The 17,149-nt window shown below is 44.6% G+C and overlaps 1 protein-coding gene across 1 annotated transcript in view; it reads left to right on the forward strand.

Annotated features, from left to right (window-relative positions):
• The first annotated feature begins 11,813 nt into the window (after window positions 1-11,813).
• LOC147727227 (annexin A1-like) overlaps window positions 11,814-17,149 on the forward strand; it is a 229,806-nt gene continuing 224,470 nt past the window's right edge. Inside the window, exon 1 of the mRNA XM_086961276.1 lies at window positions 11,814-11,902. The gene's annotated coding sequence lies outside the window, so the exon portion shown is untranslated. The remainder of the gene's footprint in view (window positions 11,903-17,149) is intronic.

Here is a 17,149-nt window from a genome sequence, read left to right on the forward strand (position 1 = left end):
CATAAGCAATTTGAAACATTACTCTTTGTTCGCTCACTGTCATATCCAAGAAAGTCATGTCAAAGCACTTTAAATTTTAACTAATCATCACTGCTGTAGTCAATAACTAATGCAATCTGGTAGAAGTGGCAGGCCCCCCAATATGTAAATCCTTCTCCGCTGCCTGCTACACAGTGGGCCTCTTCACCATTTTGTGTAACCTCTAATCTGTATTACACATCTCAAATTAATCCATTAAATGGTTTACACGCAAAAGCAAAACTTACTTCCTTAAACTAGAGGTGTGGAAAATTAGGAAACATGATGTACATAAGCAGTGTTCATTTGCCCTTTCCCATTCCCTTCCCCGTATGTTAACCACACCGCTCCGCCAGTAAAAGCCCGTGCCTACATATACCTGATAGCCATTTTAGACACCATGGCCCCCTTGCCCGCTCATCGGAATCCCCGGCTTCCCTCCTGCGTGTATTTGAACCCCCCCCACTCACATGTATAGATCATGAAACCCTCTCCCTCTGCGCGACCCTGCTACGAAAAGCAACCCTCCTGCTCGACCCACCCAAGGTCCCCCATTCCTTCTTGAAGAAGCATCCCTTGCCTCAGCTGACATAACCCCCCCAGCTGTATCTGACTGCCCCCGTTCTCTCATGTGCGGGTCATAAGATCTCTCTCTCTCTGTGCGACTCTGTCCCTGTGCGCACCCTGGCTCTCCCCTCCTCCTTCGCGTGGACAAGTCATAAACCTCCTTCTTCTGCAAGGCCCTGTCCTTGTGAGTCACGGCCGCACCTGACCAGCACCTCCTTTCCTTTCATGAATAACCCCTCTGTTGGTAAACCCTCCCTCCGCGATGGACTGTCCACACATGTCCGAGGCCATCGCCTAAGCCGGAAGATACTGTTTATTGCCCCTTATTGTATGGAGTCACTCCTCTTCAAAGAACCCATTATTGATTCTGGCCTCCCCACCCCTTGGGATCCGATCAGGCGCACATATCCTAATAATCAGCGGAACACTCAGCTGCGTCATTGCCCCTTCTCTTATCGGCAGTTCAAGGGTCTCTATTGTAAACATATGTGGGGTAGGATTGACACGAGGATTATGGGGATGTCTTTTCTTTGTGTCACAATGTCCTGATTGTAATGCCAAGTGTTCTGTAAAGTATAAAAGACGGTATCTCAGCTCATTTTGTTAGAGCACCTCCCGACAGACACTGTGTTTCGTGTCCGAAATGACAGGCTCTCCTCATGAGTAATAAATCCTGTTCTTGTGATTCCTGCTTCCAGCGCCCGTCTCTTTATTTGGTAACTATTCAGAATGGGAACTAAGAGGCGACTTGCGGCAGCAGCCCGGGCATCGATAGTAATATGGGCTCACATTTTACAATTGGCGCCCAACGCGGGGCCCATCAGTGACATAAGGTCCAGTAAGAGAGATCCAGACGAAGAAGTGAACATCTAAATGATTGGAGTATACCTGCCTTGAGAGGGCCCTCGTCCGTCTGCCGATCGAATGAACTTCACCGATTCTGAACGGACCTCTCTCGAGTGACCTATTGTCCTGACTGGAATCCCACAGGAATGCTACATGGAGTAAGAGAACGATCGGGCGCTGGAGGAGGAAGATAAAGAACTATCCATATGGTCCGGTCCGGGTAAGATTAAGTAGGGCGTTTTACGCCTGATTGGTAGGATGGTTTTATCCATCTGATTGTTTGATTGATTGTATTGGAAATCGGTATTTGAATACTGATATTGTTTGGTTATTGGTTCATTTAGCTTTGGATGCTACTTGAAATATTGGTTCTCTTCTTGAGGACGAGACATTCTCTGTTTGCAAACAGCGGCGAATAGGAACGTTCGTCTCTCTTTGCAGATAGAGAAGGGTAGGTAATGCAGACTTTTGTCCCCGTTGTAATCCGTCATGCCTACCTTTCTCCCCACTGATTGTTTGATATCGATTAGTAATCGATTGTTGCTCTTTGAGATCTTCCCTGTCCACAAACGGAGACGAATAGAAATATTCTGTCTTCCTTTGCAGATAGCGAAGGGCAGGTAATGCAGACGTTTGTCCCCGTTGTAATCCGTCATGCCTGTTTTTCTCCCCACTGATTGATTGAGAGACTGGACATTGTTGTCCAAGGAATTGTTTGTTTGAGGTATTTTCTGTTTGCAAACAACGTGGAATAGAAATATTCTGTCTAGTCTTTGCAGATAGAGAAGGGTAGGTGATGCAGACTTTTGTCCCCGTTGTAATCCGTCAGTCCTACCCACTCCCCACTGATTGACTATTATTTGGGGGGTAGCTCACCTGGTCCGTCCAGGAGACTACCCTAATGGAAGACACATGCCCCCACTTGTTGGCCATTTATTGGAAGTAACCCATCTGGTCCGTCCAGGAGGCTACCCTAGTAAGTGGAGGTACATCATTTGGTCCGTCCAGGATGATACCCTAACGAAGGATATGTGTTCCCCTCTGATTGATAATCTAGTTCCACCCGGACCATTTATTGGAGGTAACTCATCTGGTCCGTCCAGGAGTACCCCTAATGAAAAGGACATATAAAATATGAAGTGATCACCGTACCCTACTAACAGAAAACTTTAGCTCGAAACACGCTAAGGAAAAGAAGGAAAAATAAAAAGAAATCGGGCTAAGTCAGTAACCCCCTGATGAGCTTCCGACTTCACTAAAAATAAGAAACATTAGGAATAGTTCGTAATGAGAAATATAAAATGGCGAAAAGTTTGACAGCAAGACAGCCACGAGGTAGCTAGGCTCCACTGCCTATTCCTGCTCCCAACATGTCTGCCTCATTGCCCACCACGCCCAAATAACGGTCACATGAAATAGGAACAAACCAATAGGTACCTACCCCCATTCCGGAAGCTCCCGAAGTGCAACAGGTCCGTAGTTACGCCCATCCGGAAGGCGAGGCCTCAGCGTGTGCAGAGCAGGGCCTGGCTGGCCGCCATCGGAAGGGGAGGCTGTAGGGCGGACGGCCCGAGGAATCGTGGAAGTCTCTCCTTTTCCCCTCTTCTGCTGCCCCGCAGGCCACGGGGGGGGCTGTCTTGCCTCAGCCACCGACCACCCCCCCTCTCTCTCTCCCCCTCTCTTGCCTAATCTGGCCATCGACGAGGACCGGAGCCAAGGCGAGGTCGGACAACCCTGAGAGTTGCAGGTAGTCCCGCCACATGACCACGCCTGAAAATTACAGGTAGTCCCGCCACATGTCGACGCCTGAGAGTGACAGGTAGTCCAGCCACACGGCAACGCCTGGACAGTTGCAGGTAGTCCCGCCACATGTCAAGGGGGGGATGTCTTGCCTCAGCCACCGACCCCCCCCCCATCTTCAATAGCTGGCACGGCCAATACCGAAGCGCTGGAGCCGAAGAACGGCACGGGGTCGCTGGAAGGGGGAGACGGCGCGAACGAGCCTCCCCCACCTCCCTCCAGGTGGAGGCTTCCAGCGACACCCCAACGCTCTTGCTTAAAGAGGGTCCACATCGAAAAGAGGTCTTTTGCCCAGGACGGCCACACGCCCCATGCCTTCTCTCCTCAACTTTGAAGATTCTATGAGAACCGGGGGGGCACCCCGATCCTTCCGCATGGGCGCCCCCGTCCCCCTCACTGGGAACCGCGACATCGGCGCACTCCTGCCGGTGCCAGCCTCAGTTTGGAAATGGCTAAAATACAGCCAAGGTACAGACTTGTTCAGTTCCGGTGGAACACCAGAATGATCCGGTACGAAAAATTGTTGCCGCCCTCCCCACTCTTTGACTGATGGTCCAAATCGTTAGACTGTTACCACATTGCGAAAGACTTTTGAACTACCAACGGAAGGTTCTGGTCCTACTGCGAGTCAGTGGAGGCAATCTGACTATACTGGGACTTGCCTGACCTCGCCCAAAATGGCGCCGACATAAAATGAGACTTTTTAAAATAAACCTTGTTGCACCCTGATTGCTCAGCTTTGATGCTCCGGGATACGTATGCAGTTTTTGGACAATGAAAGTAGATAAGAAGGATAGTGAGTATGTGCCTGGAAAAGAAAGCGATATAAGATGAACATTGATTATGTGTTGGGATGATGAACTGATTTAGAGTGGGTACTAATTATGTGTTGACAGCTATGAATCGGTATGAAGTAGGCACCGATTGAGAATTTAAACAATGAATTGATATACATTAGATATTGAGCAAATAGTAGAATAATGAGATGATATTATTGAACGCTTGACACGCATTATACTTGCCGCTTAAGATAGTTCGATATGATTTTCATTGCACTGCTGCACTTTATGAAATAAATGGCCGCCGACTTCGCTTCTCTTATGCCCAGTTCCAGTCTGCTCCGTAGCCGGCCCACTGGGTTGTAAGCCCGTATTTGTGCACCAACCTTTTTTATTAAAGTTTTTGAAAATGCTAATATTTTCGCAGTGTTTGTATTTATGAATGTTATTGAAATATATGGCTATTGTCACCGACATAAGTAAAACACATGCAGTATGGCTAAGGGTGAAGGTTAAAAGGGTCCGATACTTTACTTAGCAGCTACATTATGTGTCACGGACAGCTGGAAAAGTGTTTTTAGACGCCCTTGAGCGATACCACGGAAATACCACCTGACCGCCACCCTTGCACATGACCTATAAGGTCACAATCGTGTGATCCATGTAGATACACAGACCATCGATGATTATATATCTGATGCTACTGATCCCTCTGGGCTTAAATGCCGAGATGGTAGAGAATGCGGCCCGTGGAGATAGGTCGAGTATGTGGTAGGTAAAAACATTTTCGGATTTATGCAAGTTGATGAATTTTGAATGTTGCCCCACCCCCTTCCTTCTCCTCCCTTCTGCAGGTAACGTCGGAACGTCAGCTGAAGTATGGAGGAGTGACGATCGAACAAACCAACGGAAAGGGAAGGAGGGGATTTGAGCATAGTACCTATGCTAGACTTAGAGATGACTGTTCCTCCTTAGAACGTAGCGACTGGGAGAATGGACTGACATAGAAACTTGACGGGTACTGTATGACGGAAATACTGTATGACGGAAATTGACTCGAATTAGCACGTAGATAATATAACTATGACGATTAACTAGATAGGGAAAGGACAAAGGAGAGTCCTGGGGTAAGGATTCCCAGGCACCACCCGTCTGGAAGTTAGAAACGTTGTTGATGTTCGAAAATGCACCACCTCCTTCTCACCCTCTTGTAGATATAACCAAGCTGTCTGACTGTTATCCTGATCAATACCCTCTGTTGCCTCAGCCTGGAGAACTTCCAACCAAGAGAAGAAACTCAAAAGTGGTTTAAGGTCCACCTATGGGCAATAGCCTGACCAGGTTAATTTCTGACCGGCTGACCGAGGTATAAGTATTGGCAATTGGGAGCGCTCGCAAAAATAGCAAACGAGAAGAAAAGGAGGAAAGGTAAAAAGAGCTCAGCCCATGGATAAATAGGATATTAAAAATGCGCAGCATGCGCAAGGAGATTTTTGTTTGGCCAACGACTGTTTTATGTTTTGTCGTGAACGCTTTTGTATGTGACACATGTACTGTCTTCCCTTGTCTGAGTTTGTTTGTATGTAATGTACGGGTTTATGTCTTCCCTCTGTCTGTGTTTGCGTGTTACCTGACCCCTGTCGTTCTGTGTTGTGAGCGCACTAAAAATGACCTATTACCGTACACGTCTCTCTCTCTCTCTCCCCCCTCTATCTCTCTCTCCCTCTATCTCTCTCTTTCTCTCTATCTCTCTCCCTCTCTCACTCTCTCTCTCTCTACATGTCATATGTGTACTGAATAGCTCGTTTAGGTTGCGGACGACTCTCACTCTCTACGAGAGTCCCCCTGTTCCAACTTCCTTTTTGTATATAAAATTGTGCCTCGCTGGCACCAGTCTGATTGGATACTTATTGAACGCGAAGATGTTCAGCGAAATTGACAGAACTAAAATGATTGTATCTCACCATGCTACTACCTCTCCTTTCTGCAAAATGAATGAACTCGAATTGGCTAAGAAAGAAAGGACAGGTAAGACGACTAAGGTCCCCAAATCTGGCCCTATATAGGGGAACTATATGTCAATGGCACCTTATTTTTCAGTTCGTTAGAGACAAGCGCCAACGCCTAGATTGACCCCCAACGCCCAGATTGCCCCACCCCCTTTGCACCCAAGCGCGAATGCCCGTAGCATCCCCACCCCACTTGATTGACCCCAGCTGCTGTCCCTGACACATACATAGTGACCATGAGTAACTGTTGTCCCCCAGGAAAACGTTGTTTTTACCCTGACCTCCGACGATAACGCCCCCACCACAGTTTTGAAAGAGATAGCCAGCTTTGGAGGGAAATGTTAGATCTGTTAAGGCCCGGGTTTGAAAGACAAATCTCCGCTGGAGGTTCCGGAAGGATGAATGTAACGAAATGCGCAGTTGATAGGAGTCAAATTTCTATCTATTTTTATGTCATGAATAGGCGATGAATAAGCCTGGCATGAGCTCAGTAGGAAATGCCGACATATGCACTGCTTGATAATAAACTTCTGACTGTGACCGATGAACTATTTGTCCAGGTGTGTAGGATTGAGGGAGGAATTCACATGCATAAATGTCTTCTCCTGCCAGTTCTCTAAAGCTTGTTTTGTACCTATTCAAAGATATATGATCACCGGAGGAGAAGGATCGGACGTGACGCACAGCCTGGCTGCAGATCTTGAGACACATGTGACCTCGACCAAAGGTGGAGCCACAGCACAACAGGAATACGGGACGAGGCAGCACTCTCCAATGTGGTAAATGAAAGGATGAAAGGCTGTCCTGAAGCCCTTTGTCCACCTATCCATGCGTGCCTGAAGTCTCCGTCCCCCTTTTCAAGCCCGATTGATGGGCCTGCTTGCCTGATTATCCTTTGCTCCCTTGGTCCCTTTGGTGTGTCCCAGGAAATCTGACCCCACTCCGCCTTCTCTCTCCCATCGACTACTGAACCATACCCCCTTTTCCACGTGACTTTTTGCCGAAAGGAGGAACAGCATTTAGATGGAAATGGGGTTACGCCACAGGAATATAGGTGCCAAACATAAGGCACCACTAAAAGGATTGTTTTGGGAACAGGACTGTGGTCTAACAGCAGAGGACTGACCATACCCTGCAACGCGTAAGGATGGATCTGAGCCGGACCTATAGCTCCACCGCCGGTGCTCAACAGCGCCAACGAAAGGGACATGGACTAGAGCCTACCAGTGATGGCTCACTGCTAAAAAGACACTGTGACGAAGAGATCTTATTGGACTGAATTCCTCCCTCGACTATTTGATCAAAGTATTCATTGGTCACATTTTTAAGAAAGTCAGAAAGCATTTATGCTATGTAGTGCGTTTAAATGTTAGGAACTCAACAAAATGCAATTTCCTATATGCTGCATTCTGCCAATCACATCAACTGTCCATGATTATATGCCATATGTTAGTATTGACAAATGCTAATTCATCAACCACACATGTTTATATGGACACTCATTAACAAGATAGAATAGGAAAATGAACTCTGTTATGTAAAAAGCGGCGACTGTGGAAAATTAGGAAACGTGATGTACATAAGCAGTGTTCATTTGCCCTTTCCCATTCCCTTCCCCGTATGTTAATCATACCGCTCCGCCAGTAAAAGCCCGTGCCTACATATACCTGATAGCCATTTTAGACACCATGGCCCCCTTGCCCGCTCATCGGAATCCCCGGCTTCCCTCCTGCGCGTATTTGAACCCCCCCCACTCACATGTATAGATCATGAAACCCTCTCCCTCTGCGCGACCCTGCTACGAAAAGCAACCCTCCTGCTCGACCCACGCAAGGTCCCCCATTCCTTCTTGAAGAAGCATCCCTTGCCTCAGCTGACATAACCCCCCAGCTGTATCTGACTGCCCCCGTTCTCTCATGTGCGGGTCATAAGATCTCTCTCTCTCTGTGCGACTCTGTCCCTGTGCGCACCCTGGCTCTCCCCTCCTCCCTCGCGTGGACAAGTCATAAACCTCCTTCTTCTGCAAGGCCCTGTCCTTGGGAGTCACGGCCGCACCTGACCAGCACCTCCTTTCCTTTCATGAATAACCCCTCTGTTGGTAAACCCTCCCTCCGCGATGGACTGTCCACACATGTCCGAGGCCATCGCCTAAGCCGGAAGATACTGTTTATTGCCCCTTATTGTATGGAGTCACTCCTCTTCAAAGAACCCATTATTGATTCTGGCCTCCCCACCCCTTGGGATCCGATCAGGCGCACATATCCTAATAATCAGCGGAACACTCAGCTGCGTCATTGCCCCTTCTCTTATCGGCAGTTCAAGGGTCTCTATTGTAAACATATGTGGGGTAGGATTGACACGAGGATTATGGGGATGTCTTTTCTTTGTGTCACAATGTCCTGATTGTAATGCCAAGTGTTCTGTAAAGTATAAAAGACGGTATCTCAGCTCATTTTGTTAGAGCACCTCCCGACAGACACTGTGTTTCGTGTCCGAAATGACAGGCTCTCCTCATGAGTAATAAATCCTGTTCTTGTGATTCCTGCTTCCAGCGCCCGTCTCTTTATTTGGTAACTATTCAGAATGGGAACTAAGAGGCGACTTGCGGCAGCAGCCCGGGCATCGATAGTAATATGGGCTCACATTTTACAGAGGCCTATAACCACCCTCCTCCCCACAGCCTCATTACTGATGGAGTCTCACCTCTAAAGGACCATATGATCACTCAGTTCAAGATTTACACTGCAGTCTTTTTTAGGCATCCTTCGGGGCCCTTAACCTCCACTTCTGCTCCCAAGCAAATGAGACATAAATGTATTTTGTATCACAGGAGACAAAGACTAGTTCACAAATGCCTTAGAAAGCATCAAAAAATAGAGGCGTGGATAAAATAAATTATCCTGATGCTCAAATGACACATTATATAGATCCTTGCATCATCTTATGTTCTCAAAAAATGGATCTTGTTTACCCACTCCCCACACCTGTTAGAGCCACTGTGACCCATCAAAACAGAGGTCAGAAACCTGGGAATAATGCACCATGCATCTCTCTTCATCCAAACGGGGAGAGTGGTCAATATAACTTTCGTAGAAAGTAATCTCCTAAAAAAGTAACCTTTTATCTCAGAAGAACACCCAGAGGAGGTAGGCAACTACTGCGTGCATGCATGCACGTCAAATAGAAGGATTAGAAAAAGCACAAAATGCTGCACTTCAAGTGATCCAAATCCTAAAAAACCATAGCAGTTAAATTACATGTTCCTGCAAGTCCGATTTACCATCAGCATCTATGCCCCACCTACAAAATCCTAGAAGGTTTTAGAGCACAAATAACCATTCCGACCGTACATGTCGCTTTGACACAGCCAACCTAACAGTGATACCCACTATCAAATAAGAGCAGAGGAGACAGACCCTTCTTTTTCACTGGCCCACACCTCCACATTAGAATTAGGAGAATATGAATTATTGAACATTTTTCTCTCGAGCTTTGTGTATTTCTATTTACAACAAGGGGTGGTGAGGGACAGAGTCTCTGAATTAAGCAGAAAGCTCTCACCCAGTCAAACAATCAGGGCTAGATCCAACACCGTTTTTTAGCTCACTGCACCATCCCAGTTTCAGAACCTGGCTGTATGCAAATTAGTCTGTTCCTCTCCCAGTGCATGATGGGAACAGGGCAAACCAAACTACAAAAGCCAATTCTTACACTAGGAAGGAAACAAGCTCCCGGGGACCGGTTTCTGGCATTACAGCCGTCTTCGGCCCGGTTTGCTTGAATCCTGATGGTGCAATGAGCAAGGGTCTCACATCTGAGAATACCCTTCCACGCTTAGGGTGGACAAAAATATTTACAACAAGGGGTGGTGAGGGACAGAGTCTCTGAATTAAGCAGAAAGCTCTCACCCAGTCAAGAGATCAGGGCTAGATCCAACACCGTTTTTTAGCTCACTGCACCATCCCAGTTTCAGAACCTGGCTGTATGCAAATTAGTCTGTTCCTGTCCCAGTGCATGATGGGAACAGGGCAAACCAAACTACAAAAGCCAATTCTTACACTGGGAAGGAAACAAGCTCCCGGGGACCGGTTTCTGGCATTACAGCCGTCTTCGGCCCGGTTTGCTTGAATCCTTATGGTGCAATGAGCAAGGGTCTCACATCTGAGAATACCCTTCCACGCTTAGGGTGGACAAAAATATTTACAACAAGGGGTGGTGAGGGACAGAGTCTCTGAATTAAGCAGAAAGCTCTCACCCAGTCAAGAGATCAGGGCTAGATCCAACACCGTTTTTTAGCTCACTGCACCATCCCAGTTTCAGAACCTGGCTGTATGCAAATTAGTCTGTTCCTGTCCCAGTGCATGATGGGAACAGGGCAGCCCAAACTACAAAAGCCAATTCTTACACTGGGAAGGAAACAAGCTCCCGGGGACCGGTTTCTGGCATTACAGCCGTCTTCGGCCCGGTTTGCTTGAATCCTGATGGTGCAATGAGCAAGGGTCTCACATCTGAGAATACCCTTCCACGCTTAGGGTGCTTGTCTCCTTTCTGGTGAAGAATTGGCTTGGTAGTTTAGTCTGCCCTGTTCCCATGATGCACTGGGCCAGGGACAGACTGATTTGCATATAGCCAGGTTCTGAGCTGGGATGGTGCAGTGAGATAAATAACGGTGATGGATCAAGCCCTGATCTTTGGACTGGGTAAGAGTGGTCTGCTTAATTCAGACACTCTGTTCATCACCACCCCCTTTTCTGAATCATTTGTGTATTTCTAGCAAAATCTACGACAAATTGTGCCTGTCATAAAGTTCTATCTGAGCTGACATTTGTGTAAAAATCGTGTCTTTTGAATACAAGTGTAATGTGACGTCTGTCCCTTCCATGTCTAAACTAGACATCCACAGCTCTCACTTAGGCCAGGTTCGTGGGTCAAATATACTAATTCAGCCAATAGCATTAATAAAAAAGAAATACATATTGTTTTGTGATAAACTACATGACGCTGGCCATTGAACACTCAACATCAAAAGCTGGGTTGACACAATGTATGTAACCTATCATGCACATTTTTAAAAATAATTTAAAAAAAAAGGTTATCAGCGTAGTATATAGCCTCCTCGTGCATTTTAGTGTACCCAAAATGGCTTGTAAATGATGTATGAAATGCATACCAGAGGTCAGTGTACCCCCTCTTCGCATGAATGGACATGTAAAAAAGTGCACCCAAAAGATTAATATATGCCTCTCACATAAATCACTTTTGCCACTCTCAAACGTGCATAGAAGCAAATAAGTCATAAAGCATATGCTATACGATTAAAATAAATATAAATAATATACACTTTTGCTCAATGTAGAAATCGCCTCAACTTGAACTGCATTTGTCTATCGATGGATTAATTTCTGATTGTAAGAAAATCAGCATGTTTCAATGTAAAACTCTTCTCTGAAGCATGGTCTGTTGAATGCTCATAAACAAGCGACCACACGCCTGCATGGGAAAAGACTAATGGAACAAGGTGATAGTTTCAAAAGTTTCCTTAGAATTCTAAAATTCAAACAACTCATCAGAAATATGAGACAGGTCTGAAAAAGGCTGATTGTTAGCACTTTTTTGAAGTCTTTGTGTATATGGTGGTGTATGATCTACTTTGTACATTCGATCTCCTATTTTTGAGCCTTCTCTCCTGTTTTCAGCCGAGGTGGGATGTGGTGTAGGGCTTATTTAAATATTCTGACATGTGCGGGCCAATCCCTAATGCATAGGTTGCATTCCTTTCTTGTTAGGAGTTTGCGTCAGTGACTATATAACCGCCCTTTGGCGAAAAGCTTTGCCCTTCTTAGCATTTCACGGTGAAGAAGATCTCTCCTCTGTGTAAAGCAAGTAAGATTATTTTATTTCTCGTTCTTTGGATAAAAAAATGATTTTTTTTCTGAAATGAAAGTTATCTACGCATGTTTACAAAATGAAAGAGACATGGCTGAGTTTATGGAAGAAGAATGGCTGTTTTTTTAAAATACTGAGGGTGGGCAAAGGACAATGTGCATAATACTCTCTGTTACTAATAACACGGCGGCTAAACTTTAAAATATTTATTTTAATGGAAAGAGACAAAAGTAGTTGCAGCACCAAAAATGTGTTCGCCGATTAAACTGCTTTTAATTGGCGTATGTTTTAACTGTTAAGTGTCTTCTGTGTCAATTTAAGGTTCAGCTAATTTATCTGGAGTCGAAGACAATCACTATATTACTGTTAAAATGTAAAATTAACTTTTCATCTCCTATGCTGACTTCTCGTATCTGGGCTTAGACTCAAATTCAAGGAGTGCTCTGAATACCAAGGGTGGAGATTCTTGAAAGTCTTTTGTTCAGTTCAGCGTCTGCCATAACTGGTTTTTCAGGTTTTTCATTCACTTTAGTTCAGTGAAAGAAATAGGCATACGTGGCGCAGCCGTACATTTGAAAATGTGCAGTTTAAAAAGTGGAATGGCAAATGTAAAATGGCAATCAATGCCCTTGTTGCTACACTGTATGTCTCTTGCAAAATTGTCGATTTGCAAGTATGGGTTCGCTGGAGATTGCAAGAAAGGGTTTGTGACGATTTACGTACAAAATAGGGTACAAAGGGACAATGTCTTAAACCATAGTTTTTGAGCAGAAAGGGAGGCCTTCCTGGACAAAACGTTTGCTGAGGACAACGCAGACATCCTTTCACTAAGGCACAATGGGTTCTTGCGCTGGTGGTTGCATGGCACCCACAAGAGCACCAGGGCAGTGGCAGACTGCACAGGTAAGAGCGGAGGGCGGGGTGGGGGGGTGGAAGTCGACAGACGATGGGATAGGTAATATTAAATTAAAAAACTAATTAAACCACTGACCTTACGCTCACCACATGGCTCTTACCTGTGCTGACAGCCACTGGTGCATGGAGAAGGCAGAGCGCGCAGGGAGGAAGCAGAACTGTAAGATTTCTGAGTAGAGATGGTGCAGTTTTACTTTCTTCTGTCCATGCAACACAGGGCAGCACAAAACTTTACTTGCTGTGCTGCATTCATTGCTTGAACTCTGTGCAAGTGACTCCCACTGTCTGGCTGCCTGCATCCATACTGAGGTGGAAGTTTTAATAAAGCATTAGCAAATCCAGTAGGGCTAAATTCAAGTCTGGGCTTCAAAATAGCTTTAGCTGTCTCGCCAGACTATAGTTTTACCCCAAAAAATCATACATACTATACATTAAGAGTAGTAGGCTTTTGGTCAGTAGATTTCCTCCACTGGCCTTTTAAATTGCCATTCCCAATTTCTACTTCCCGTTACAGCACTACCCATTGGCTCCCTCCATAGTGGGTGACTCAACAGAGCCTGTGCACATTGTTCATATCCACCTAAAATTAGTTCCTTTCTCTTCAGTTGCCAAGCTGGTTCAAAGCATGATTGTTATATTCTTTATTTATTATATTCTTTATTTATTATATTGGCTATTTGTTTTGCTAGGTTTGTGTTATAATGTGATTAAGTGACACTGTAAGATAGTACCTGGCTGCAATTTGAGGGTTTAGTTAGGAGGCAGTTTGCTCTTGTCCACTTCCCAAATAATAATCATAACTTGCGTGGCACATATAAAAGACTTACAGCCAGATTCATCATTGAAAATTGCGCTCGCAAAGGGCCATATTCTGAGAATCCCAAATGCAAAAATCGCTAATAGCAAAATCGCAAAATTGCGAGGAATTGCTTTTAAGGAATCTCTATTTGAGATTCCTTAAATGCAATTCATTAACCATTTTTAATTTGCGAATTCGCAATTTTTGGCCGCTATTTACCACGAAATCTGACTTCGTGGTAAGGCCCATAGGAATGAATGGGGAGTTATTCCTTATTTGCGATTAGCAATTTGCTAATCGCAAATAAGGAAGCTGTAGGAATCGCAATTTATTTTGCGATTACTACATGAATCCCGTTTTGCAAGTCCTTAATAGCGATTCCTTAATAATCGCTATTAAGGACACGCAAAACGGGACAATGATGAATCTGGCTGTTACTGTTTAAAAAAATCTCTAATGAACCATGCATATCAGTGAATGTTTTTAAATTAAAAAAATTATTTACAATCATAAGGCATCCATGATTAGGTTACAGGCTAATTTCTTTTTCTGTTTTTTGCTTTTGTGGCACATGTTTGCAATAAAATATGGTTTGCTAAACTCAGCCCTATTGGCTTTGCTAATGCTTATTATGAAGACTGAATGTCATGTTTTCTACATGTTGAGTGGATGAAATAGTCAATTGTCAAATAAATAGACAGGTGAGTGAGTGTATGGATGAATGAGTGAGTTGAAGCAGGTAGGTCTTTGGCTAATTACTGCATCTTAAGTCACTGTTATTACATCCTCATCCTCTTCCTCACGGAAGACACCAGCACCGCGAGATGCAACTTTCAGAATGCCATGACCAACGTCGCTGACTGGAACAGTGAAGTCATTTGAGATGTCATTGGTGATGTCATCAGTGATGTCACTGATAATGTTCTAAGTGATATAATAAGTGAGGTCATAAGCAGTGCATTGCAAGGACATAAGTTACAGTTAGCTCAGATAACTATAACTGCTGAATTTCTCTGGCTTTGTTCACGTAAAATGTAAGCCTAACTATAATGTCTCTGTGACTTTATTTTTTTAAGTCAATTTCTAAGGTTCTTTTAAAAATTCTGATCCCTAACCATAAAGTCCCCGTAACCTCTGTTTTGTTAAGTGAATTTATAAGGTTTTTGAAATTTTATTTACTAACTGTAACATGTAACTTTTGACACTGAGGGTCTCAATATGATGATACCCGGAAAGTCTCCGACTGCAGGTCAGAGGCTTTTGGGGTCCCATTGCAGGTTTCAGTTTCTTACCGCTGCATTACGATGCAGGCGGTCGAAAGTGAAACTGGCTGGTCATTCCGGCTGGATTCTAATGGGCTCAAGGAGCACATCGGCAAGTTGGGGGCCTTCCAGTAAAACCTACGGACAGCGTTTCCACGGTAGGGACTACAATGCCAGTTCTGACAGACTTTCCTGAAATTAATTCAAGCATTCCTCTCAAAACGTTTTCTTTTTCTTAGTAGAAAATCAACACAACTTCTTGAGATATAACTTTTATCTGTTTTGTCTCCAAACATATAAATTCCATGAAGGCATGGGTGCAATGAAAGTGAGAAAGCAAGAGTAAAACTGAAGACCGTGTAGTTTATGTATATCAAAAGAGTGTGACACTGTACAACAGAATAGGTCTGCTAGTCAATATCTGACATCAACTAAACTCAGGCTGGGTACAATTATGTATATATTTCACAATTCCAATCAAGCATTTCTTTTAAAAGCATGTTGATTGTGTTTTAGCATAATACCAATAATTGGATACCACTTATATGCCACTTCACACAAAGGAGATCATTGTTGTTGAATGGACATGGGCCCATGCAAGCTGAATATTCACTTAGAAGCAAATATTGGAGGGATTTTGTGCACAGAAGAATTGGGATCTGGAGACATCAACACTAGCCTGTGACAAGAAAGTAACTTAAAAACATTTTTTGTACTTCCAAAGTAATCAAAGGCAAACAATGGATGTGAGGTTCAGATGGACAGTGTCCCTCTACTTGACCTTGCATTGGTGGGCCATAGATAGGAGCCCTTGACGACAAGAATCAATACCCAGCAGCTCTTTTATTAAGTTCTAAAAGTGAATATTATGCTCCACATGTCATCCCTGAGGCTTTCTCTTCTGTACAATAGTCCACTATTCATTCAAATGACCCTTTGCATACTTATTATTTTGAAAATAAGTTGTCTATATGAGGGTTAGCAAAATTCACTGAGTTCAGTTTTTTTTATCCCACCCTAAATCAGGCCTCTAATTCCCTTAACAGGAAAATTGTGGTATAGTGGGAAAGTTATTACATTCCTGGTTTTCCTACTTGACCAAATTGTGTGATCTTAGAAAAATCTAAATTTCTCCAAACTGGTGTCTCTTTATCTGTCATTAGCTCATGGGCTCACAGATCATTATCTAAATGTAATGTTTTTTGAGTGAGTAACTGCTAGTTTAGGTCGGGATCATTCTGAGATTTTACATTCCCCCTTTTAGAACCCCTGAAGGTAAATATTTTGCTGAGGCTGCCTCTCTTGGTCACTTCTTGGGCTGCATGTCCTTCCTACTAGTTATCATTCTTATAAATTCTAGCCTCTTGCACTTCTTCACAGTGATTTTTCCCAGTAACAGTACAGGGCAATCCTACCTGTCTGGGCTATTCAAGGCAAGGCTTCCCTGTTGGACTATTTGTTTAACATTCAGTCACTGCAAGATTTATGACTAAAATGCAGGACAAATCTGTATCTCTCCCTCCTACTTCACTGGACTTCGTAGCACCGGACCATGGTTGAGATGGGGCAGTTGCACAGCGATGGTGCCATGGTCCCTGGGGAAATAAAGGCACATGGGTCCCCCATCCACGTGATGGACAATAACATGCAAATATCATGTGGTGCACTTGGCTGCTAACATCCCTGGGCCCTGGTAAAAAAAATGCCCCAGCTATATTATTTATAGCTATGCTCCTGAGGGGGCCACCTTCTCCTGGGCCTCACAGCCATGGCCAAGTGCTGCAAAGCAGAACCGAGGATGATCCTTCCCCTGGGCTTCAAGTACTAGACTATGGCTTAAATGCCCAGGGAAGGAGAATCCACACTCATGGACCTCACAGTGCTGGATCATAGACCATATGATAGGGGAAAGTGGTGTAGCAAAGTCTCCTTGGGCCTTTTTGCGAGAAAGGTAAATTGGCCGCCGTCCACTGGCTGGACAATATAACAAAGATATAGTTTGGGGCCATTGGCTCTTTATTAGCCCTGGATGATAGTGCCAGTACACATGCTCCAGTATTGATAACCATGCCTCTGAAAGTTTCTTTCAGTTTCTTGCTGTGATTAGGCAAGCCATACCTGGAGCCCCTCTGAAACATAAGTTCTGTTTTAAACACGTGAAACAATGGTTGGATGAGAGGCACCACAAAGCTGTCAGTGTAAAAATAATAGGGAGTGGCATTACTGTTTTTTCAGTCCTGAAGAATGACATTGACCTAGCGGTCACCG

Source organism: Lissotriton vulgaris, chromosome 3_1, assembly GCF_964263255.1.
Source record: "Lissotriton vulgaris chromosome 3_1, aLisVul1.2, whole genome shotgun sequence".
NCBI lineage: Eukaryota > Metazoa > Chordata > Amphibia > Caudata > Salamandridae > Lissotriton > Lissotriton vulgaris.